Source organism: Muntiacus reevesi, chromosome 20 (genome assembly GCF_963930625.1).
Source record: "Muntiacus reevesi chromosome 20, mMunRee1.1, whole genome shotgun sequence".
NCBI classification, from domain to species: Eukaryota; Metazoa; Chordata; class Mammalia; order Artiodactyla; family Cervidae; genus Muntiacus; species Muntiacus reevesi.
The window spans coordinates 30964768-30990594 of record NC_089268.1 but is presented as its reverse complement, the minus strand read 5'-3'; the positions used below and the strand labels follow the sequence as shown (position 1 = coordinate 30990594).

The window sequence follows — 25827 nt, the reverse complement described above, 5'->3', positions numbered from 1 at the left end:
CAGAAACCAACCTGAAGGGCCTCTCACTGGTCATATCAGGGGCACTTTGAGATGAATAATGACAATAAATGATTACAACCCTTGGATATTTAAATGAATGAATATGGAAGAGAATTTTTTCCTTACAGTGGTATGTCAACAAATAAATGCAAGGGAAATAATGAAGTTTTAAAATCACCATTTAGCCACCATCAGAATAATAGATTCTGGCAAATACATAAATCAGTGCTAAAAGCATAGGAAAAATTTTGATAATAATCAGAATATTTATATAGTCTCAGGGTATCCCTTCCTGATTACTTGTTAATTATAAAAGGGAAAATAAGTTTACAGGGAAAGAAACCTATTAGACACAACTTTAACCAACTGATCAAAGCTGACATCACTAATGATGGGAAAAACTGACATCACATGCCACCTAGTGTGATAAAGGGAAACATAATTTCTGTGATATTCCTCCCAAATATTCATAACCTGAACTTAGTCTAATCATAATATAAATTGAAGAACAACCTATGAAATCACTGGCATGTGTACCTCCAAAACAGGTTAATCTCACAAAAGGCAAGATTGAGAAAATATTCCAGATTAAAGAAGACTAAGGACTAACTAAATTCTTATGTGATTTTGGAATGGACCTTAGCTTGGGAGAGATATCTCTAAAAAGAATTTTATTGCTAAAATTAGTTAAATATGCGCTATATATTAGACAAGACTTCTTATTAGCATTAAATGTCCTGAATTTGATCACTGTGCTGTGGCAAGGAAGTGTGCTTGCTTTTAAGATATATAGGAAATACTCAGAGATCAAACCCAGGTCTCCTGCATTGCGGCAGATTCTTTACTGTCTGAGACACCAGGAAGCCCCCAATATCATTAAGATATATAGGGGAAAGAGGTAAATTGGGAGATTGGGATTGACATATACACATTACTATATATCAAATAGATAACTAACAAGGACTGTTAGTTAGCATGAGAAACTCAATAGCATGAGAAACTCAATACTCTGTATTGACCTACATGGAGAAAGAATCTAAAACAGAGTGGATACATGTATAGCTGATTTACTTTGCTGTACAACAGAAACTAAGACATTATAAATCAACTATACTCCAAAAAAATCTTTAAAATAACCATGTTGAAAAAAAAGAACTATATACTGGTGTATAAAATAAAAAATATTATGATGGAAGTATTTAAGAAGATTGTGGATAAAAAGATATAGCACCTGAAAATTGCTCTCAGTTTAGAAAAATATACTTTGTCTGAGTAATTATATATTCCACAGTTGTTTGTTACTGAGGGAGAGGCAACCCAGTGTTCTGAAATGACCCCAAGATTTGGACAGTATGTGCTTCCCTAGTGGTTCCCATCATATTGAAAACATTGCTAAGCAGAGACAAAGATGAAAATTTCCCAATTTACATTAGAATTTAGGAAATGTTTTGCCCTATTTTCCTTGTTAATATGATGGCACACTTCTTTTGAGTTTGGGGGATCTCTGCAGAGTAGACTGAATAATGGTTCCCAAAGATAGCAGGTCCCTAGCCCCAGAATCTGTGGATGTTACCTTTATAGAAAAAGGTCTTTGCAGCTTTAATTATATTAACGATCTTAAACTGGGGAGATTACTTTGGATTATATGGCTAGGCCCGATGTAATCACAAGTGTTTTTAAAAGAGAAGGGCAGAGGGATTTCACATATAGAGAGGAGAAGGCAGTGTGACCACAGTGGCAGAGATTGGAGTAAGGAATGCCACCAGCCACCAGAAGTTGAAAGAGGCAAGACTGGGCACACACACCCCAGAGCCTCTGGAGGGAGCACCACTGGGCCAACACCCTGATGTCTGTCTAGTGATACTAACTTTGGATTTCTGGCCTCCAGAAGAGTAAAAGAACAAATTTCTGTCGTTTTAAGCCACCAGGTTTATGCTAACTTGTGATGGCCTCTGTCGGATACTAATAGACTTGTACTCTGCCAGCTACCTTGAGAGGTTTTAAGGGTCATGAAGTCTAAAGAGTGCACCACCGAAACGAATGTCTTAGGTTCTTGTGAGCAGGCAACGAATAAAGGAATAAAGAAAAAACACAGTATAAGTCACAGTTGGAGGTGCCGGGGATTGAACCCAGGGCCTCGTACATGCGAAGCACGCGCTCTACCACTGAGCTACACCCCCTCACTGAATCACTCTTTGTGAGGGTTCTTCAGGAAATAGCTCACCACATTCTGTGGGCCTCTCCCCAACTGGTGTTTGTTGTTTTAGCAGTATTATGAGTTGCAGCAGGATTTATGACTTTTTTAAGACAAAGGAGACGTCAGGGAGTTGTGAAGGATACTGATTCTTTCTTTAGCAAATAAAACTTGAAGTGGAACAAAAAATACTGAAAACGTGTCAGAAAATTGACCGAGTTTTCCTTAGATAAAACACTTCTTGCTATTTGATGTTTGCTTTACAGGAATGTTAAGGACAAGATTTTAATGGGAAAACCCCAGGTGAAAATAAAAATCACCATCAATTCGTTCAGCGATTCATTCCCAACACTCTATTCATTTTTATTACATCCTGAAGGCAACTAAGAAGGTTCATAGAATGGTCTAGGAGAATGGTACTCAAGGTATGAATTAAGGTGGGCAGATTCAGGGATGGAAAGAAGTGTGGAATTTTAAAAGCAAGTTAGTAGGTAGTTAGATACAGGTTGGAGAGACCTATTGAATTTACAGAGCAAGAAACAAAGTGGGAGGCACATAAAAGAGAGCCCCATCATTCAAGAAATAGGAAGAAAAGTAAAAAAGAAGTTAGTTGTTCTTTTGCGCCCTTGGCAATGAAAGTAAGGAGCCCTAAAAACTGGACCAAGTTGTGCACCCTGCGTTAACCACATGTTGCTTTTATTGTATTGGCATATAATCTTTTGAAATTTCTACCCTATATTTCCTATGGTTTTCTCATACTAAGTTTCTGAATTTTCCACTCAATCCTCTTCTCCCTTAAATTATAGAGGTGAATTTCCTTGGAGAAGTCTCTGATTGGAAAGGGGGAAAAATTCCATCTGGACCTAAGCCCTAATGTAATACATAAAACCAATGGTGAAAATTCATGATATTCTTTTACATGTTTAGTCTATTCACCTTTTGCAACTTGATGAATTCCTGTGCTTCAGTTCAGTTCAGTTACTCAGTTGTGTCTGACTCTTTGTGACCCCATGGACTGCAGCACGCCAGGCTTCCCTGTCCATCACCAACTCCTGAAGCTTGCTCAAACTCATAACCATTGAGTTGGTGATGCCATTCAACCATATCATCCTCTGTCATCCCCTTCTCTTCCTGCCTTCAATCTTTTCCAGCATCAGCGCCTTTCCCAAAGAGTCAGTTCTTTGCATCAGGTAGTCAAGTATTGGAGTTTCAGCTTCAGCATCAGTCCTTCCAATGAATATTCAGGACTGATTTCCTTTAGGATTGGCTGGCTGACTCTCCTTGCATTCCAAGGGACTCTCAAGAGTCTTCTCCAACACCACAGTTCAAAAGCATCAATTCTTCAGCGCTCAGTTTTCTTTATAGTCCAACTCTCACATCCATCCATGACTACTGGAAAAACCATAGCTTTGACTAGATGGACCTTTGTTGGCAAAATGTCTCTGCTTTCTAATGAGCTGTTTAGGTTGATCATAACTTTTCTTCCAAGGAGCAAGTGTCTTCTAATTTCATGGCTGCAGTCACCATCTGCAGTGATTTTGGAGCCTAAGAAAATAAAGTCTGTCATCGTTTCCACTGTTTCCCCATCTATTTGCCATTAAGTGATGGGACCAGATGCCAAGATCTTAGTTTTCTGTATGTTGAGTTTTAAGCCAACTTTTTCACTCTCCTCTTTCACTTTCATCAAGAGGCTCTTTAGTTCTTCGATTTCTTTCATAAGGGTGGCATCATCTGCATATCTTAGGTTACTGACGTTTCTCCTGGCAATCTTGATTCCAGCTTGTGTTTCATCCAGTTCAGCATTTCTCATAATGTACTCTGCATATAAGTTAAATAAGCAGGGTGACAATATACAACCTTGATGTACTCCTTTCCCTATTTGGAACCAATCTGTTGTTCCATGTCCAGTTCCAACTGTTGCTTCTTGACCTGCATCAGATTTCTCAGGAGGCAGAAAAGTGGTCTGGTATTCCCATTTCTTGAAGAATTCTCCACAGTTTGTTGTGATCCACACAGTCTTATGGTTGGAGCATGTGAATACATTTCTCTTAACACAGTAGATACAAGTGGCAAAAAGACATCATAAAATTGTACTTTGAAAACAAAAAGAGAAAAAATATGTCAACAGAATAGAAAATGACCTATTACTCCTATTAAAGAAAGTCTGGCTCCTGAGCGCTAGCTCTTACTCTTTCTTTGAAGAGGTAAATCCTAAAATGAAGACATTTAACTTGAGAAAGATCTTATCCTACTTAAAATGTTGATGAAATCAAAACTACAATGAGATATCACACCAACCAGAATGGCTATCCTAAAAGAAGCCAGAAGCAATATATACTGGAGAGGGTATGGAAAGAAGGGAACCCTCCTACACTGTTGATGGGAATGTAAACTGGTAGAGCAGCCATTATGGAGCAAAATATGGAGATTCCCTAAAAAACTAAAAATAGAGCTATTGTATGACCCTGCAGTCTCACTCTTTGGTCTATATCCAGATAAAAACATGATCTAAAAGAATACATGTACCTCAGTGTTCATTTCAGCACTGCTTACAGTAACAGAAGCAACCTAAATGTCCATCAATAGAGGAATGGATAAAAAAGATGTGGTACATATATACAATGGACTATTATTCAGCCATTAAAAATGAAATAATACCACTTGCAGCAACATGGATGGACCTAGAGATTGCCAAACTGAGTGAAGTAAGTCAGACAGAGAAGGAGAAATATCGCATGACATCCCCTATATGTGGAATCTAAAAAACAAAGGATCCAAAGGAACTTACAAAACAGAAAGAGACTCACAGACTTAGAGAAAAATTTATGGTTGTCAGGGGGGAAGGATGAGGGGAAGGGATACTTAGGGACTTTTGATGGCCATGTATACACTGCTATATTTAAAATATATAAGCAACAAGGACCAGTTGGATAGTATATGGAACTCTGCTCAGTGTTATGTGTAGCCTGGAGAGGAGGGGACTTTGGGGGAGAACGGATACATGTATATGTATGACTGAATTCCTTCACTGTCCACCTGAAACTATCACAACATTAATAGGCTATTCCCCAATACAAAATAAAAAGTTTTCTTAAAAAGTTGCTGAGCAGAAACAAAGGTATGAGCTTCCTAGTTCATATTGGAAGTTAGCACCATCTTGACTGCAAAACTAACAAAACATTTTATTTAAAAGAAACTTGACATCTAATTCAACTATGTATACTGATTTAAAAATACTAGTAAATATCATATTACCACGAGAGGGGAGACAGTGTCAATTATAAGAATACAAAACTGGTTCAACAATAGCAATACATTTTTGCAATTGTTTTTACTACATTAGAATAGGAAGTAGGGAAATTATTAATAAAATAAGCCATATATTTATAATATATAATCATTTTAACCCACATTGGAGCACTCAAACCAGTGACTCTCAAACTTTAACGTGCAGAGGAAACACTTAGGGATCCTGTCGAAATGTTGGTTCTGGTTCAGTAAGTCTGAGGGGGAACTAACATTCTGCATTCTAACAAGGTACCACCAACTGCTTTGGTCCAAGGACCCATGGTCTGGAAAATTTCTTTCCGATAGAGGGCGCAACAGTCTCAAATAAAATTACTTCTGTAACAACTAAATTTGCTGCTGCTGCTGCTAAGTCACTTCAGTTTTGTCCGACCCTGTGCGACCCCATAGACGGCAGCCCACCAGGCTCCCCCGTCCCTGGGATTCTCCAGGCAAGAACACTGGAGTGGGTTGCCATTTCCTTCTCCAACGTGTGAAAGTGAAAAGTGAAAGTGAAGTCGCTCAGTCATGTCCGACTCGTAGCGACCCGATGGACTGCAGCGTACCAGGCTCTTCTGTCCATGGGATTTTCCAGGCAAGAGTACCGGAGTGGGGTGCCATTGCCTTCTCCAACTAAATTATCTAGTTAAGATCTATTCTCCGGTAAGAGTAAAAACAGACCAAAACTGGAAATTAAACTCTGACATTTGAGATCTTCAGCCCAAGGTACTTCCCAATGGAGCTATTGATGCCTAACTGTGACTTTTTCACATTCACTGATGAAAATAAATTTCTCGATTTCCAAGTTTGGAACGCTGTCTTCTTGCTCAATCTACAGTCTAATCATGGCCAACACGGCTCAGAGAACAAAACACGCTAAAAAAAAAATTGACTTGAGATCGTGTGTTTTTATTTTGTTAAATTATGCCATCCTTCTCTCTTCTTTCCTGCTTTTTTTTTCTTTCCTGCTTTTTAAATATTAATAATACTGCAAAGTAAAACCAAAGGCAAAAAGACTCGTCAATTTGGTGACAGGCTTTCTGTTCGGAATCTCGAGCTGCTGAATGAGCCTAGGCTTTGTCTTTTCGTGTCATCTTTTCCTCACGCAGCCACCCTGAGTGTTGCCAAACCGGAGGAGCAGGAAGAGAGCAGCACTAATACTAATAGCAAATAGTTGTGAAATAGGCTTACTTTCTTTTTGAGCAAGGAAAAGAGTAAAAAGTGAAGACACAAAAACCTTCCAAAAGTGGAGGTGCCGGGGATTGAACCCGGGGCCTCGTGCATGCTAAGCACGCGCTCTACCACTGAGCTACACCCCCTAGCCGACACTGGACCCTCGGGAATATATTCAAGACAGAAGACAGTTTTGGGTCAGTTTTACAAGAATTAACACTAAGCTAAAGTCTAGTGTGTCAAATTTCACTTATTTCCAAAACCCTTAAATCTAGAATCTAAATATAGGCCCTATATCATGCTTTGCTAAAAGTAGAGTAAATTGCATTCTAGACGGAGAGCCCCCGTTGGTGGTCCTGGGATCTTTTCGCTTCTGTCTGTCTGGAATCACTTCCCTGCCGCAGTTAGAAGAGCCTGATGAAATATTTTCTCTCCTTTCTTCACTTTCTCTTTGCTAGATGCTTTAAAGGACTGCCAGAAAGTCACAGAGTATAATGCGGCGGAAAGCAACCAAATTAGCTCCAGAAGGGAGAAGATGGAAGGACAAATGGAGAGCCGTTTCTTTCGGCCGCCGAGAGAGGGGGCTCCTTGGCTACGATCGCACCCCCTTAGGGGTAGAATAGAAGGCCATTTAAGGTTAATGTGATGCGCATTAACCCTCGGTTAGAAACCTTTCGCACTGCTGCTGGACTAGTTCACTCACCGCATCCTTCTCAGAGGCTCTGAGCCTCTCGGGTCCAGCCCCATAAACCAACAGAGCCTCAGGTAACATTGGGAAAGTTTCTTAAATGGGCAAAAGACACAATAAGGTATTGCGGTAAATAACAATACCAAATAATGCAGTAGCAATAGCAAATAATGAACTCAGTTCAAGATGTTAGAAATGAACAAAATAAGCCAAAAAGAAGGAAGGGTTGATAAAGACGAAAAGAAAATGAGTTTTGTTTTTTGTTTGTTTGTTTGTTTAAGTAGAACTAGTTACAGAAAAAAAAACTGGATATTTGAAAAGTCGACAAAGCTCTAACCATCATAATCAAGAAAAGGGAAAAAAAGTGCAGACACACAAAACTAGAACTGATGGGAGGAAATATCTATCAAATAACTATCAAACAGAAAAACTTTTAAAAAATCATAAAACACAACTAAGCAAATGACTTGAAAACTTTAGATGAAGTGGATTTTATAAATGCACTATATCCAAATAACTTCTTGTGGTGACAGAAAGTCTAAACATGTCATTACTATAGAAAAACAGTTGAACAGGCAACTCCCCAAAAATGGAACCAAGCACAAATACTTTCACAAAGAAATTTTACCAATTTCAGAAAATAATGATGCTACTTAAAATTTTCAAAGCATGGAGAAAGAAGGAGTTCTTCCAGTTCATTTTATAACATGAGTACAATGTTCATCACAAACTTTTTCAGTTTGCACAGAAAATGAAAAATATAGTCTAATTTCATAATACAGAATGTCCAAGTGGGGTTTATTCCAGAAATGCAAAGATCACTCATTATCAAGGAAGACATTAACAAAGATTCTCTCCTTTACCAATCTCTACTCAGGATTCCCTGAACTCTTTTCCTCATAGAACTTGACTTTTGGATTTCTGTTTTCTTCTCTGTGCTGTTCACTTTTAGCAAGAATCCTGTTAGGCTGGTTTGGCTAGAATCCTCTATTTGTATATCTGGTTACCCTTGATATCTAATTGTGTTCCTCATCCTCTACCATCCCCTAGGTAATGTCTGATCACCTTGGATTACTTTCAGCAGGAATCCTGTTTGGTTGGTTTAGCCAGAATTCTGCCTTACCTCAGATGTTCCCTCTTAGTAATTTTCTATCCACTGACCCTCAACCACCCTCCCCTGCTTCTTAGCTATAAATTCCCACTTGCCTATGCTGTATTTGAAATTGATTCTGTTTCTGTACTGAGGCCTTTTCCCCTATCACAATATTCCTGAATGAAATCATTTTTACCTCTTATCTACTGTCCAGCTCTGGTTTATCTTTGACAACATTAATATAATTCATCAAATTAATAAACATAAGGAGAAAAACCATACATGATCATCTCCATAGTTGCACAATAGGCATTGACAAAAGTCAACATATATTCAACACTGTAGAGGATTCAATAATGTCCAGCAAAAATTCATGTCCACTTGGAACCTGAAAATGTGACCTTATTTAGAAATTATGTCTTTAAAGATATAATTGGTGTAAAAGACATCATATTGGATTAGGGTGAGTTCCTAAATCCAATGACTGATGTCTTTACAAGAGGAGAACGTGCAGAAACAGAGTTACAGAGGGATGCAGGTCATATGACGATGGAGGCAGAGATTAGAGTGAGGCCTGCAATCCAAGGATTGCCAGGAGCCACCAGAAACTAAGATGAGGCATTATTTGAAAGGAGATACAGATGTAAGGTAAATCTGGTTAATTAAAAACTCAGAAATAAATTTAAAAATAACACACACACAACTCAGAAGCATGGCAGCAGGAAGAACTCCATGGATGTGCTCATCAGAGAAACTGTGGAAATTTTATAAATTATCCGGAAATGGTTCTAAGGGCATATGTCATATTACAAAAGGTTAATTCAAGACAACATACTAAAGTTCAGTAATAACAATGAGAATCTGTGTCATCTGAATCACAACCTACTCCCTCCCTCTCTCTTCCCAGGCCAAGCTGACAGAAACTCTACTCCAAACTATACAGCCAAGGAAACAAAGTTCCCACTCCCCCAACCCATTTCCATTTGGAAAGCTCTAGTATCTTTCCTCCATTTCTAATCATACCCTCAGCTCCTTGCAGACACTAAGTCCTGGGAAAGTGCAACCAAGAGGTGAGGGCTCTCATCTTTCCACTTATGGAAAACAGATTCTATTTTATCATGTCTTGAAAATACTGGGGCCCCTTCATGCCCATCATGAGACAGAGGTTCCAGGCTAGGAGAGAGATGCCAAGAAGACCTAAGGTGTTGCCTCGTGCCCAGCACCCAGCTACTATAACAGGAGTGTTACTCAGAAAGAAGTATGCTACTGTCTGCCCCCAGCTGAAAGGCTGAAAGGAATCCTTCAAGTTGAAGCAAGAAGCTGATGAACAGCAATACAAAACTGAAGAAAAATATACAACTTCTTGGTAAAGGAAAAGAGACAGATAAATATAGAATCCTGTAAAATTGTAATGTAGGTGTATAAGTCATCTTTAAATCTGGTATAGAATTTAAAAAGCATAAAACTTAATTATAACTAAGTTAATGATTACACCATATAAAAGATATTTTATGTCATCAATAACAAAGTAGGAGAGAGCGAAGATTATTGTAACTTTTAGATGTTTTATGTAATTGCATTGGTAACCACAAAGAAAACAGCTATAGAATATAGACAAAGGGAAATGAGAAGGAAATCAAAGCATGTCCATCTCAATCAGTTGCAGCAGCTATAACAGAATCCTCATATATTCTAAAATAAGCCCCTCTCATTCTAATAAACATTAAATCTATTGAAAATCAGGAATGAGAATAGAAGTCAAAATAATTTGGTTGAGGAGAGAGAGAAATTATTGATGCCATGTGCTGTTTTTGGTACGAGGTAGCTGTTTTCAACCAAAAAAAAAAAAGAGAGAGACAGAGAGACAGAAAATATTCATAGGTGGTAAGAGTTCTGTTGCCTTTTTATTTTCTGGTTAAAAACTGAAAGGAGATTCTGATTTAAATCCCAAGAGGTCCTCTTGAGGCTTTTGCCCGGAAGCATGATTTAAAGTGGGGAACTGCTTTTAATATACTCTCACTTCACTGTCCCAGAGACCAAGCAGTCATATTTACTTAGAACCGATGGTTCTTCTCACGTGGGCACAGTTGCTTGTCTCAGCAGTTTTTGTAAGCTTTGAAAAGACATGGATCATGTGAGCAAGAACCTACCAATGTGGAAATTCTAAAACAGAATCCAAAAAAGATGCAGGCCCGAGGAGGCAGTTGTCTAGGCTGACTGCTAAACATTTCAGAGTCAGGAGGTCTGGTGAGGTCAGATATGTGTGTATTCAAAAGCTGATGAAGCAGACTGAGCCCACCAGAGTTATCTATTGATATAACTGTATTAATGAGTCTCCTCTGAGCCCTCTGTCAGGTAGAGAAAGGGGGCCTATATCCCTACTTCCATACGCTGACTAATGTTCCTCCTAGACAACTCTGATTTGTTGATGGTCTATGTCTTCAAAAATTCAAGGTATACTGTACTGGAGACACAGTAACTTCTTAACACTCTGTAAAGGAAGCTACCCCTTTGCCAACATCTACTCAGATGACTGCATTAATAATTCTAATGTGAGGATCTTTGCTAAAGATTTAGGAGGTAACATCTATACTGAGAGTACATATAATCTCGGCTTTTTGTGATTTTGGAATACTATAATATAGAAACATGGAGATTTTTATTTGTCTTGGCAACCTCAATTAAAAATTGGAAAATATTGAGAGTTCCCTGGCTGCCTAGTGGTTAGGATTCTAGACTTTCACTGCCATGGCCTGGATTCAATCCCTGGTCGAGGAACTGAAAGAAGGCATGGCTCTCTCCTCAAGAAAGGAAAATGCTAAAGATTTCTTAGAGGAAAATTAGTTCAGTTATGAATACAGACTGGAGAAGGAAATGTCAACCCACTCCCATACTCTTGGCTGGAAAATCCTGTAGCCGGAGGAGCGTGGTAGGCTACAGTCCATGGGGTCGCAAAGAGTCGGACACGACTGAGCGACTTCACTTCACTTCACTTCATGAATACTGAATCCTACTCTAAAGGCAGAATTTTGAAGCTAAAGAAAAGTGCCAAGAAACATGATTTTAAGAATCTAGAAGGACATATTCAAAAACAGCAATCTACCATTACAGGGAAATCTTGGCCATCTCAGAACTCTCATACATAGCAACGGATTTTGGTGTTCCCAAGATGACCATTTGGTGGCACCTAAGTGATTCTCCAGAACTCTGATGCTTTCATCATGTACAGGAAAGCATTTACAACGGCAAGGACGAATTCCTCCAAACTCTCAAAGTTATTATTAGGAATACCTACCAATAAACTCTTTGGGTAGCTGAATCTTTTCTATCTGTATTTATCTGTATTTATCATACTCCCCCTTCCAATGAAAGAAAAAAAAAAACCTGAAGTTATGGCAAGGCTTCAGTCCTTTATCTCAAAAACCGTTTGGATGTTTACAAATAAATTTCATTCAGCTGTCCACATTTTTAAAAATTAAATACGTTTCACATTTTACTTCGTCAGGTAAAAAGGGCAGAACTTATTTAACACAATAAGAACTCTATCTAGATATGAAGCTTATATTATAATTTAAAAGTTACTCAGGAACAATGAGTTAAAGAAGCGCATACAAAATATAAAATCAGAAGGAGGCAGCGGGGAAAGAAGGGGAGGCTGTAATGGGGAAAGAGTGGTAGGGGAAAATAAAGGAAAGCTTTCCTTCCTCTCCTCAAACCTATTCCTTGACCCAGAAACCGTCCAGAAAACGAAGGGATCTAAAGAAAATTTCCTGTGGACTTCACATTTGCTCTTATTTTTTCTGCTTTCTGTGTTTCTTGCTTTTAGATAAAACTGCGAAATATAACTATTGTTATTGGACTTGTTAATTTGGTACCGCGCTTGTTTTTCGGTTTCCGCAGTCCTAAGCGGCTTGGTACTCCCTCAGCCTCTTTAATCATGTCTTTTGCCAGCTGACTCAGCTACCCACGGTGATGTTAAGTCCCTGGGGCAAATATGGGTCCATACTAAAAACAAAATAGTTCGTGTTTTCTGTGTGACTTAAAAGACCTGAAAGAGAACGAAAGACCCAGAAAAGAGAGCAGGCGGTGGACGTTCTTAGCAAACGAGGATGCGTCTAGCGCTGTTACAGCCCAAAACTAACTCCACACGTCTCCGAGAAAACTGGAGGTGCCGGGGATTGAACCCGGGGCCTCGTGCATGCTAAGCACGCGCTCTACCACTGAGCTACACCCCCTCCCGCTTCGTCTCTTTCAGAACTATTCCTATGACCTGTCAATACATCTTCCGCAAAAGAAACTTTACCTCGTGAAATTCAATTTTTGAACTTTCTCCACTGAATACTGTCTTGCAACTAGGCTATAAGAACGAAAACTAAATACTATACCGAAAGTCCCGTCTGGTCCTGAGCTCTCTCACTACGGGTCACCCTCTCGGACACCAGCTCGACGGCCACCTGCCTGTGGCGAAGGGGGAGCACCTGACTGGCCGCCCCCAGGGAGAGGTCTGGGATAAGACTTCTGCTTAAATAGGTTGCCAGAAAATCGAAAGTATAACGCCGGAGGATAAAAAGGAACCCTAAACGGCGCCGTGGGGATTTAGGTCCAGGTAGGCGAGAAGACTAGGAGGCAAGTGTGACAGGCCCGCGTCGGTCGCTTCCCTCATTCGGGTAAGCTCCCGCGTCAAGACTGAGTGGGGGACACGCGTGGTGGCTGCGTCTCCCGGGCTCTGAACCTCAGGTCTCGAGAACCACCGAGACGTGCGCGAGGAAGAGGAGAGAAAGAAACAGCAGCCTTAGAGCGCCCCCTTTCGAAACTGAACTCTACCCAGAAGGAAGGCGTTTTAAGGAGCAGGCTTGATCCGCAAAATGATTAACTGTATAAACCCTCCAGGCGCCCGCAGTAGGTAGACCCCTTGCCCTCCGAGGGGCAACCCTCAGGCGCTTCCCGCCGTTCTCTGATTTTGGGTACCAGGGTCAACCCAGAAATGAGTATTGGGAGCAAATCCTAAATCATTTTCCATCTAAGCTTTCTTCTGATTCTCACTCTGTGGACTCTTGGAGACCTGACATCACCACCTCCCTTTCGGCTCCTCCCCAACTCCGGATCTGGCCGTCCTGGCGGATCCGACCCGGCCAAGCCCCAGAGGACTTGCGGGGGTCATCGGATTTTGGTGTTCAGTCGCTCAGTCGTGTCCAACTCTTTGCGACCCAGTGGACTGCAGCACACCAGGCTTCCCTGTCTTTCACCATCTTCCGGAGTTTGCTCAAATGCCTGTCCATCGAGTCTGTGATGCCATCCAACCATCTCGTCTTCCCCTTCTCCTCCTGCCTTTGGGTATACAATGCCTGGGCCACAGGCGACTCTGAGAGAGGCTAAAGAGACATATGAATGCTTTTTAGACAACACTGTGTGTGGGGGGGGTGGGGGGCGGATCATGGGAGGTGTTTGTCGGGGGGATCCATAAAGATGGAAAATCACCTGGAGGAACTGAATAAAGCTGTGGATTTCTGGGCCCCACTCTCTAGATGCTGAGTGCTCTCAGAATCTTGGGTTCTTATGTTATTCAACTGAAAAAGGGAACCTTCTACACTGTTGGTGGGAATGTAACTTGGTGCAGCCACTATGGAAAACAGTATGTTGGTTCCTCAAAAACTTAAAACAGAGTTGTCATTTGATCCAGCAATTCCACTTCTGAACATATACCCAGACAAAACTATGTTTCAAAAAGATACATGCACTCCTAGGTTCATTGCATCCCTTTTTACAATAGCCAAGACATGGAAGCATTCTAAATGTCCATGGACAGATGAATGGGTAAAGAAGATATGGTGCATATATACAATGGAATTTCTCTCAGCCATAAAAGAGAAATAAAGAAAGCCAATAGCAGCAGCATGGATGGACCTAGAGGTTATCATGTTAATTGAAGTAAGTAAGAGAGTGAAAGACAAATATCATATGATATCACCTATATATGGAAACTAAAATATGACACACAAACGTATCCATGAAACAGAAACAGACTCACAGAAATAGAGAAGAGACTTATGGGGGAGCAGGGAGGGACTGGGAGTTTGAGATTTGCACATGCAGATTTGGAGAAGAAAATAGCAACCCACTCCAGTATTCTTGCCTGGAAAATTCCATGGACAGATGAGCCTGACTACAGTTCATGGGGTCTCAAGAATCGGACATGACTTAGCAACTAAACCACCACCACCAGGTGCAGACTATTCTATATAGAATGGGTAAACATCAAGGTCCTACTGTACAGCACAGGAAACTATATTCAGTGTTCTGTAGTAAACCATAATGGAGAAGAATATAAAAAAAGAATGTGTATATATATGTATAAATGAATCATTTTGCTGTACAGGAGAAATTAGCATTGTAAATCAACTGTATACTTCAATAAACTTTTAAAAATTATAAATGTCCCTCAATTGAATCTGATAAACAAACTTAAACAAACTAGTTTGGGAACAACTGGACTTGAGACTCTAGGAACAGAAACTGACACAAACTAGGATCCTGGAAAAGTTAATACAGGAGGAAGAGAAAACAAGAAGGGAAAAGAGGGCACCCGCCAGCAGGAGACAGAAAGGTGTGAGGAAGACTGCTGAGGAGTGGGTCTTTCAAAGCTATGGTAAACAAAACAGTATGGTAAGGTATTGGCATAAAAAAAGACACACAGGAATCTCCCTGGTGGTCCTCCAAGGAGGACTCCAAGTTTCCTGGGAGGGGAGGGGAGAAGGGAGGGGGAAGGGAGGCATAACTGATCAGGGAACTAAAGATTCCCGATGCAGTGCGCCAAAAAGATATAATTCAGTTGCGTTTAATGTTAAGGGCTTCCCTAGCTCAAGGGTAACGATCTGTTTGCAGTGCAAGAGACCCAGGTTTGATCCCTGGGGGGAAGCTCCCTGTAGAAGGGAATGGAGACCCACTCCAGTATTCTTGCCTAGAGAATTCCATGGAGAGAGGAGCCTGGTGGGCTACAGTCCATGGGGTCTCGAAGAGTTGAACAGGACTGAGTGAGTGACACTATGATAAAATATCCAAATTTAAAAATGAATTAAAGACTTGAACAATGAAGAGGAGGAAGGAATAAAAAGTACCAAAAAAAGGGACAAAATTGAGTTCGGGAGATCACATTTTGCTTGCAAATGGAATGGGTGCCAAGATGAAAATCCAAGAGAATCCACTAAGGAGTTTAGACTTCAAAAGTTTGTTTTCTCCTCTGGAATATAGTCACCTGTTTCCAAAGAGTGCAACTTGTGCAAAACTCATTTCCAGCTAGCATCAATAGTTTTGCCTTTAAATTTCTAAATTTGTTTGTTAGAGGGTATTAAGTTTCCTCCAGTCTGTATTTTCACTCTTGGCCAAACGATTATTAATAAGATCACAAACTCTAAAATGCTCTTTTCTTAAAATCATGTGTCAAAATGGTTTTGTTTCTGCAGTATCGTCCATAACAGAACTGAAAATGGCATGTCTGTAGCTTGTTGAGCTTCATATCTGCCTCCATTTCTTTTTTACCTCTCTGAAATGTAAATTCTAAGGTTTTAAACGCTAAAGTTCTTTTTATGCAGTGCAAATACTGTGATTTCTAAATATGATGGGGGGAAGAAAAATCTGTTAAGCAGTCAAAGTAGTGGAGGCACAGGAGAGGGACAGAGTTGATTTAGAGAGAATGTGTGAAGGTGAAATCTGGAGCAAGTAAGCCTGACCATTACCTAGATCTCTGAAAAAAAAAAAGGTGCATTCCTTCTTCCGCTTCAGTTCAGTTCAATTCAGTCAGTAGAAAGGTCCCCCGCCCACCCGTGTCTACATAACTTTTGTACTTTACGTGAGAAGGGTCTCCTACAGTTGGCCGCGTGGCCTAATGGATAAGGCGTCTGATTCCGGATCAGAAGATTGAGGGTTCGAGTCCCTTCGTGGTCGCTTTTTTCCATTTGCTGGTCTGATTCCCTGCCAGGTTAGAGAGGCTTAAAATCTGATTTGCTTCCTCTCACCTCTTGATGCTGTTGCCCGGTTGTGAGTTAATCGATCAATTCGTTCTTATTTAACAATTATATACTGGAGGTCTGATGTTTGACGAGTGCTTTACGCATGAACGAGGAGGGAATAGCATGTGTCCTCAAGAAGCTTACTTTCTACTGAACCCGGAAAATGAAATAAACAGAAACGAAATAAGTGAAACTTTTTTCACATTCTGTGAGAGAAATAATTTAGAGACTGAAATAAAAAATTAGGGATGGGGGCTTCTGTAGACAGAATTTTATTATTCCTGGATTAAGGAATAATAGTGCTAACTCACTGAGAATATGAAGGCACTTGGTCTTTACAAAGTTGAAATATTGAACTTTTGAGGGGGGAGGGATCATTTAAAAAAAATCAACTAAATGGGGAAATGGCGAGTTAAATTTCTGGAAACAAATATCTGACTAGGATTTCTATCACTGTAGCTCTGAATCGTTTAAAATAGATGTTCTCCAGATTTTCTTTAGCTACAATAAACATAATTGCCTCTACCTCCTCCCTTTAGAAAAGCATAAAGGCAGAAGCCACCAAAGGCTTTTATTCCAATTGAACTGTCCTCTGGAGCAACTTGTATGTAGTCATGAGACCTTTAGTTTTTAGCAAAAGCATAAATGTCACAAATGGAACTGAACAGCAGGGAGGGTCTTCAAATAATTTAAAAACAGAACCATGATATGATCCAATAAACTCCACTTCTGGGTATATATTCAAAAGATTTGAAAGTAGAGTCTCAAAGAGATATTTGCACCCATGTTCATAGCAGCATTATTCACAATAGCCAAGAGGTAGAATGAAGCTAAATATCCTTAGAAGGATAAATGGATGAATAAAATGTAGTATATACCATGGAATATTACTGTCTTAAATAAACAAAAGAAATAGACCTTGAGGACATTATTCAAAGTGAAATAAGCCAGTCACAAAAAGACAAATATTGTATAATCCCACTGACACAAGTGTTCAGTTCAGTTCAATTCAGTCGCTCAGGTGTGTCCGACTCTTTGCGACCCCATGGACTGCAGCACACCAGGCTTCCCTGTCCATCACCAACTCCCGGAGTTGACTCAAACTCTCGTTCATCAAGTTGGTGATGCCATCCAACCATCTCATCCTCTGTCATCCCCTTCTCTTCCCACCTTCAATCTTTCCCAGCATCAGGGTCTTTTGAAATGAGTCAGTTTTTCGAATCAGGTGGTCAAAGTATTGGAGTTTCAGCTTCAGCATCAGTCCTTCCAACGAATATTCAGGACTGATTTCCCTTAGGATGGACTGGTTGGATCTCCTTGCTCCAAGTCTCCAACGGACTCTTAAGAGTCTTCTCCAACACCACAGTTCAAAAGCATCAATTCTTCAGTGATCAGCTTTCTTTATAGTCCAGCTCTCACATCCATACGTGACTACTGGGAAAACCATAGCTTTGACCAGACGGACCTTTGTTGGTAAAGTAATGTCTCTGCTTTTTAATAAACTGTCTAGGTTGGTCATAATTTTTCTTCCAAGGAACCAGTGTCTTTTAATTTCATGGCTGCAGTCACCATCTACAGTGATTTTGGAGCCCCCCAAAATAAGTCTGCCACTGTTTCCACTGTTTCTCGAGACTTTCTATTTGCCATGAAGTGGTGGGACCGGATGCCATGATCTTAGTTTTCTGAATGTTGAGTTTTAAGCCAACTTTTTCACTCTCCTCTTTCACTTTAATCAAGAGGCTCTTTAGTTTGCCAAAGATACATAGTCCAGATCTATGTGTTTGAAGGAAGCAGCAGGTCTAAGACATTCCTATCTTTGTACAGATGCACATTGTACATTAAAGAGGGCCCTGTCAGACAGGAACTATGTTATGTTCAAATTTTCTTGTGCAGCCTGAAAAACTTAAATCCTATTCCATCATAGAGTATATGAAATAATCAAATTCATAGAAACAAGTAGAATGGTGATTACCATTTTATGGGAGTGAGGTAAAAACGACAGCTGTTTAATGGTACAGAATTTCAATTTTGCAAGATAAGGGTTCTAGAGATCTGTTCCACAGCAATATGAATATTCCTAAAACTACTGAACAGTACATTTACAATGGTTAAGACTTTTTTTTGCAATAAGTAAATAAATAATCTTTAAAAAACCAGTTGATTATAAATGTATGGGTTGATTTCTGGATTCTCAATTGCATTATATGTCCATCTTTATGCCACTACCATATCATGTTGGTTACTATCGCTTTATACTGAGTTTTTAATTGAAGAAATCTGAGTTCTCCACCTTTGTTCTTCTTTTTTAAGATTTTTGTTTGTTTGTTCATATTGCAATTTGGTATGAATTTGAAGAATGGCTTTTTCTTTTCTGTAAAAGAATGTTGTTGGAATTTTGATAGAAATGAAATTGAATCTGTAGATCACTTTGGATAGTATTAACATCTTAACAGTATTAAGTCTTCCTATTTAGGAACTTGGATCTTCTTTCCACTTATTTGAGTCTTCTTTAATTTCTGTCAGCAATGTTTTATAGATTTCAGTGTACAAGTCTTTCATTTCATTGGTTAAATCCATTCATCGGTATTTTATTACTTATGTGCTACTATAATTGAAGTTGCTTTCATAATTTTCTTTTCAGTTTGTTCATTGCTGATATATAAACACAACTGACTTTGTATGTTGATCTTATACTCTGCAACTTTGCTGAATTCATCTATCAGTTGTAGAAGTTTTCTTGTGATCCTGTCATGATATTGCCATCTGTAAATAGAGACAGTATTACTTCTATCTTTTCCATTTGAACGGCTTTGATTATTTTTCTTGTCTAATTCCTTGAGAATGATGTTAGCTGTAGTTTTTTCCATAAATGTTCTTTATCACCCTGAAGAAGGGCATGATATTTTAAGTGGTGAAATACAGTTTGCTTCTCACCTCACGTTCCATGAAATGGAGATATCTGTAATAAAAATGTATGAAGTTGGGTTAAAATAGGAATACTGTCGTTTCAAGTGCTACCTTTTTGTATCATTTATAAGAAATTGAAGGATACTAGAGTTGATGAGTTAACTGACTTCTCTAGTAAATTTCACAGAGAAATCAGACTTGTACTATGACATTCCTAGGAACCTCTGACAGTAAACCACACTCATCTCATTTACAGTCAGACCTCCATACCTGCAGGTTCTGCAGCCACGGATTATAACAACTCCCTATCAAAAATATTCAGAAAAAATATTCCAGAAAGTTCCAAACAGGAAAACTTGAATTTACCATGCACCACCAACTATTTACATAGCATTTATGCTGTACTAGGTACTTAATCAAGAGATGATTTAAAAGTATACAAGAGAATGTGTGTAGGCTATAAGCAAATAACTATGCCACTTTATATGAGACTCAAGTATCCATGGACTTTGGCATCTGCTGGTGGTCCTGGAACATCATGGATACAAAGAGAAAACTGTACATCTACTCATCAATAGGCCTGTGTTGTAGTGGTTATAGTTTGGTCACCTTTGGACCTACTTTCTGTATTGGGTATTCCACATTTTTTTAAAGTATCTTTTTTTTTTTAATTTCAGCTGGAGTTATCAATAATTTAGTTGAATTTTTAACTTCACTTTAAAAATCTTAGACTTGGTTTTATGCTAGTCAATATTGGTTAGGTCAATCATATGAAACCAGTTACTAGAATGAAGTTTATCATTCTAAGAAAAGCTTAGTCAAACCTTCACTTTTAATACTTTAACTTTTAATTTCTTGTCAAATTACGGAATGCTTCACAAATTTGCATGTCATCCTTGAGCAAGAGCCATGCTAATCATTTCCAACTTTAGTATGTGTGCTGCCAAGGCGAGCACTATTCTGCATTATTTATTCACAGTTTGAGTGAACTCCGGGAGTTGGTGATGGACAGGGAGGCCTGGCGTGCTGCGATTCATGGGGTCGCAAAGAGTCAGACACCACTGAGTGACTGAACTGAACTGAACTAAAAGCCGAACAAGTCAGGCACTCATTCCCGATTACCTTGCAAACAATTTTTAGCTAGTACACAATCATGTGTTTTATAAACTTCTTGGATATAACGAGCATCTTTTTCTGAAACAGAAATCAGGAATCATGAGTAATACAAACAACTATTTTTATAAGGGAAGTCTCCGAGTAAATGAATACTTCCAATATTTCACCTAAGTTTTCAAAGTTTTCAAATATCTACAGGCTTTAATTTTCAAATAAACCAGCTTTCTTTCACCCGCCTAGTCTCTTACATTTTGACTATTTCAGGATAAAAATCAACGATCAAACAAGTAGAGTCATGAGTGGTCATAATGACAGAAATACATTGCCATGCATATATGAATCTTCATTATCATAGATCTTCATATAGATCATAGTTCATTAGTCTTGGGATCTGGGATATGTATATTCTTCTCCTGAGAGAGAAGGAAATCCTGGAATATGGTGTTCCTGAGGCAGAATCAGTCATTTGACTGGAATATAAACAACATAGGGTATAAATTTATTTCACTAGTTTAAAAAAATTAAATTTTAATTTTAATTCTATCCTATTCCATTTTATTCTTATACTTCTACTGCCATGGCTCCAGAACTACATTCCTTGGTACATAAAAAGCACTCATGATATACTCGTTGGAAGAATCGTGATTAAAAATACCCTAAATGTCTAAGGGGAAAAAAAGTGGATAAATGAAATAGGATATATCTATCCTGTGGACTGATTTGCCACATTTAATTTCTAAGGAAAAAGATAGTGTTTACACGGAAAGAGCCCAAGATACATTACGTTAAAAAAAAAAAGTCAGAGAATGGTATACTTTGTATGATTGCATTTCTGTAAAAACAAAATATTTATATATTATATATACATGAATTCAGAGAAAATAGGAGTGTACAAAATATAATAAAATATTGTTGGTGGTTAGATTTGGAGGAGGAAGCTATAACTTTCATACTTTGTTCAGGAGGTAAAACGGCACTCAATTTTGACTAGGAAACAAAACAATAATTATTAGATGCCAGCGAGGGTGTGATTTACAAGGAAATGTTTGAGAACTAGTTCATGACTTCTGAACATGGAGAGACCATGTTCAATATAAAATAAATAGATCTATATTAAAATTCATAAATTTATATACATTTATATAAGATTTACAGATCCATAAAATCCATAAATCTATATATCCTTCAATTTCTTATAAATAATATAGATCTATGGATCTATCTAGCTATAAAAATCCAATCGATCTATATTAAACATCTATATAAAATATCTTTGCAGACAGCAGTGTGCAGTGGTAAAGAATCGTCCCGCCACCGTAGGAAACTAAAGTGACGCGGATTCCACCCCTGGGTGGGGAAGATCCCCTGGAATAGGAACCAGGGCAGGGCCTCTGGGAAGAAGCCGAAGAGCAGCCAAGAGAAGCAGGCGGGGCACCGGGCCACGCCCACTTACTCCTCCAGCACCAAGGGAAAGGGAACTATCTGAGTCCCCAAACTCGCTATTTTAACATTTCCTCCCGCTGTTTCAGATAAACCAATCTCTGGTACTCTCCCGTCGTTATCAATCGTTCGCCCCAAATCTCGTGACTTCCGAAAATATCGCGATGTTTCAGCTATTACTATTTTCCTTAGCAGTCCCTGTGAGAAATTTTTTAAAGTCCGTTTTTAACACTATGTGTTGGTAAATTGCATATGCATATTGCTCTTCCCAAGATATTTTGTTTTAGAAATTAGGGGGTGGGGAAAAAAGTATGTGTCAGAAGTGGGATTCGAACCCACGCCTCCATACGGAGACCAGAATCCCCAAAGCGGGGAAGCATTGCTTGAGTCTGGCGCCTTAGACCACTCGGCCATCCTGACACCTCGGGAAAGACTGAAAGATTTTCCACTAAAATAGATACATAGATCAGCGTCTCTGTGACGTATAGTCTAAGAAGAAGTTAACTTCCGGGTCGAGAATAAAAGGCCACCCGTGGCTTGAAAACGAAAAAGGTTTATGTTTCTGGAGGGAAGGAAAGAAGAACCGAACGACGTTTAGCCCAAGTCGCTTGGTGGGTTTTCCAACCTCTCGTCTTTACCAAAACCTTGAGCGTGGTTTTTGCCCCAGGCTTGTTTATTTTTGAAGACAGTGAGGAACAATAAAAATCCTACAAAAGCCCCAGATTGTATGGCATAGACCATTTTATTGTCTCTTGTTTGATTCCTTTTCGTCCCCAGATCTGCCTTGCCATTGGAGAAGTGTTTGTTTTGGGCTCCGAAAGTGACGGCCGAGGAACAGCCTTGGAAAGTTCTCGTAGGGCGACAACTCCCGCCAATGCAAGACTTGATGAGACCAGTTTCTACGCAAGAGCTTGACCTGTTTCAGGTCCAGAGAAACTCAGTGACACTCTTGCTTCCCAACCTTCCTGGTCACTCTCAGATATTTCTGACTGAAAGTTTCCATGGCGTCCGTTGCCAGGTAGTAGATAAAATGGCGATTTTTAAGAGGGATGGCTGAGTGAAAATAAGGGGAACGTGCCACACTTCCTGACTCAGACTTTTCCAGCTCTTTCTCAGCTTTGTGCAAAGTAATATGAGCTTTGAGTCTGGAAGGTCACATATTTTAATGAAACCTTGAAGGATAAACAGTAAGAAATTATTCTTCCATCTAGGCTGAAAGCTAAATATTTTCAGATATCCATAATTATTACCGTAAATTCTACAAGTGGAATCACTAGATCTTTATCCAGTTTAGTATAGTTGATTTACAATGTTTTGTTAGTTTCAGGTGTACAACTTAGTGATTCAGTTACATATATACATATAGCCATTCTTAAAGTTTATCCAGTTTTAAAAGCTTTTAATGCCCACCTACCTCCCCCAAATTTTGAAGCAATTTAGAGTCATGTCTGACTCTTTGCGACCCCATGGACTGTAGCCCGCCAGGCTCCTCTGTCCCTGGTTTTTCAGGCAAGAATACTGAAGTGGGCTGCAATTTCCTTCTCCAGAGGATCTTCTCGACCCAGGGATCGAACCCGTTTCCCACATTGCAGAAGATAACCCAAAGATGACCAACAGAATACCATGATTAAACGGTTAACAACAAAACATTTTGCTGGGTGACACAGTTTTATTAGTGAGGTTCAATATTCATGTTTCAAGGATTTTTATATTCTTCTGTAAATTGCTTACCCAACCTTTGAGGTGTTCTTCCATCCTTGATTTGTGAAACTTATTTTGCAAAAAATAAACCCTTCTGATAGTCTTTATTTACTAAGAAACCAAGAAGAAATTCCTTTTACTAACAACAATCCTATTAAGTCCCTTAAACACTACTTTCCATGTATAGAAACTATAGATATAAAACTCTAGTTTTATAGTGAGCTATAAATTTTTACAAGGTTCTCATGTCAATCTTTAAAAACCAAACTGTGGCCCAAATTTAATGTCCTTATAATGTTACCATGCTAACATTTACTTTTAATCCTGGTCATTTATTAGTTCCATCATTTTCTTCCTTTATGGAATATTAAAACTCCTGCTATTTTGATTTTATGCTTTAAATGATTTGAAGTACTTTCTGGAATAGGTAAGGTATAATTAAATATGTAAACAATTTTACAATTTATTAACAATATTTATTGTGCAACATGGAGAAGGCAATGGCAATCCATGGGGTCGCTAAGAGTCAGACACGACTGAGCGACTTCACTTGCACTTTTCACTTTCATGCATTGAAGAAGGAAATGGCAACCCATTCCAGTGTTCTTGCCTGGAGAATCCCAGGGATAGGGGAGCCTGGTGGGCTGCCATCTATGGGGTCGCACAGAGTCGGACATGACTGAAGTGACTTAGCAGCAGCAGCAGCATTGTGCAACAGTTCCCAGAGGCCAGTGTACATTTTTTGAAAACACCTGCATGAAGGATTTTGAAAGGCCTCAAAATTTTAAAGGGTGGGGCTTCCCTAGTGGTCTAGTAAAGACTGTGCTTCTACTGCATAGGGCAGAGGTTCCATCCCTGACAGGGGAACTAAGATCCCACATGCCTTGGGGCTCAACAACAACAAAAAATTTTTAAAGAGTGGAGGGGACTAAAAAAAGATGACTGTTTATACCAATTTAAAAAACAGGATTTAATTTCCAACCTCAAAATTAATCTCTTGACTGTTTTATGTGGAAATGTACTTGAGGCAATACTGTCATATTTAAATACTGTTTGCACAATGTGAAATCTAAGCTATTAATGCTTTATTAATATTCTAGTAAAGTCAGTTTCCCTAGAATAATCTACACTAGTTTGACTGAACTGTCTGATTATTCTTTGCAAAGACCTCAAAAAGAAATTACTGAGTTAAAGGAGGTGAAAGAGTGTAGTGATTTAATTGCATAATCAAGTCAAAATTTATTGCAGGGCCATGTTAGTTTGTACTAACCTGTCAACCTCAAGAAAAAGTGCACTAAGGAAGAAATGCAGATCTAGACTTTTAGTTTCTCCTGACCACCATGGTCGGCACTGAGGTCTCCTGAAAGCACACAGTGTTTCACTTATCCACAAATGGGTCTTTTGTCTAATCCCACTTATTTCATGTTATTTTTTTCTCTTAATTGACTTTATTAATTTTTCCAAGGACAGAGTCAGGTTCTCTTGTATTCTCAACAGTCAAGTTCATCTGGGGCACCTAACACTGTTTAACTTTTTTTTTGAATCAGTGAATTGTCGTTATGCATTTGTAAAGAAGCAACCCACAAATCACTGGTACACTACGAATCTTTCTAGTTTTATTTTGCTGAGAGATGAGTGATTTACATCCATACTTTGGTCAGGATCACTGATGAAGATGTTAACAAATGGATCTATTTACTATATGCTAGCTGTTGCTCTTACTTAGTGCTTTTAAGTGTTGCCTTTACGGCAACTGTCACATGCATTCTCTCATCTTGTCAACTGCATATCCTAAATGGCAGTTCCCTTTAATTCTCTGAAACTTTCCCTTCTAGGCCTTGTCTGCTCTTGGGGAAGATGCTCTTCTGTACCCACCAGATCAGTATCAGAAAAAACAAGAGCAGCTGAAGACAAACACAATTTTCCTGAGGCAACAATAAACAAAACAATGAGTGGCTGAAGTACGAAAATGTAATTAACAACTTCAAATGTTCTGAGGAAAGGACCAGAGAGGAGCCAAAAGAACTGGACCCCATGTTTGCCTAAAGGGGTCCATATTGTGACCTGATGAATCCAAATGCTTACCTTTCTGCAGATCATTTGCAGAGTTCATTTAACTTCATTCAAAATGACAGGTTAAAAAAAATTTGTTTTTAATACCTCTAAACCCACCACCCATAATCATAAGATAAACAGTATAAAACACGTCAGTTCACACCCTCTT

The 25827-nt window shown here is 39.0% G+C and overlaps 5 non-coding genes and 1 pseudogene across 5 annotated transcripts; 1 reads left to right on the top strand and 5 right to left on the bottom strand.

Annotated features, from left to right (window-relative positions):
* Positions 1-2108: 2108 nt before the first annotated feature.
* TRNAA-CGC (transfer RNA alanine (anticodon CGC)) lies at positions 2109-2180 on the bottom strand. The gene has a single exon. It is a non-coding gene; the product is annotated as a tRNA-Ala (tRNA).
* A 4546-nt stretch (positions 2181-6726) lies between these two features.
* TRNAA-AGC (transfer RNA alanine (anticodon AGC)) lies at positions 6727-6798 on the bottom strand. Its single transcript has one exon. It is a non-coding gene; the product is annotated as a tRNA-Ala (tRNA).
* Positions 6799-12596: 5798 nt separating this feature from the next.
* Positions 12597-12668, bottom strand: TRNAA-AGC (transfer RNA alanine (anticodon AGC)). The gene has a single exon. It is a non-coding gene; the product is annotated as a tRNA-Ala (tRNA).
* Positions 12669-16301: 3633 nt separating this feature from the next.
* TRNAR-CCG (transfer RNA arginine (anticodon CCG)) lies at positions 16302-16374 on the top strand. The gene has a single exon. It is a non-coding gene; the product is annotated as a tRNA-Arg (tRNA).
* Positions 16375-20205: 3831 nt separating this feature from the next.
* Positions 20206-20302, bottom strand: LOC136152008 (U6 spliceosomal RNA; annotated as a pseudogene).
* A 1914-nt stretch (positions 20303-22216) lies between these two features.
* On the bottom strand, positions 22217-22322 carry TRNAL-CAA (transfer RNA leucine (anticodon CAA)). Its single transcript has 2 exons — positions 22285-22322; positions 22217-22262 (listed from the first exon to the last, which is right to left on the bottom strand). It is a non-coding gene; the product is annotated as a tRNA-Leu (tRNA).
* Positions 22323-25827: the final 3505 nt, after the last annotated feature.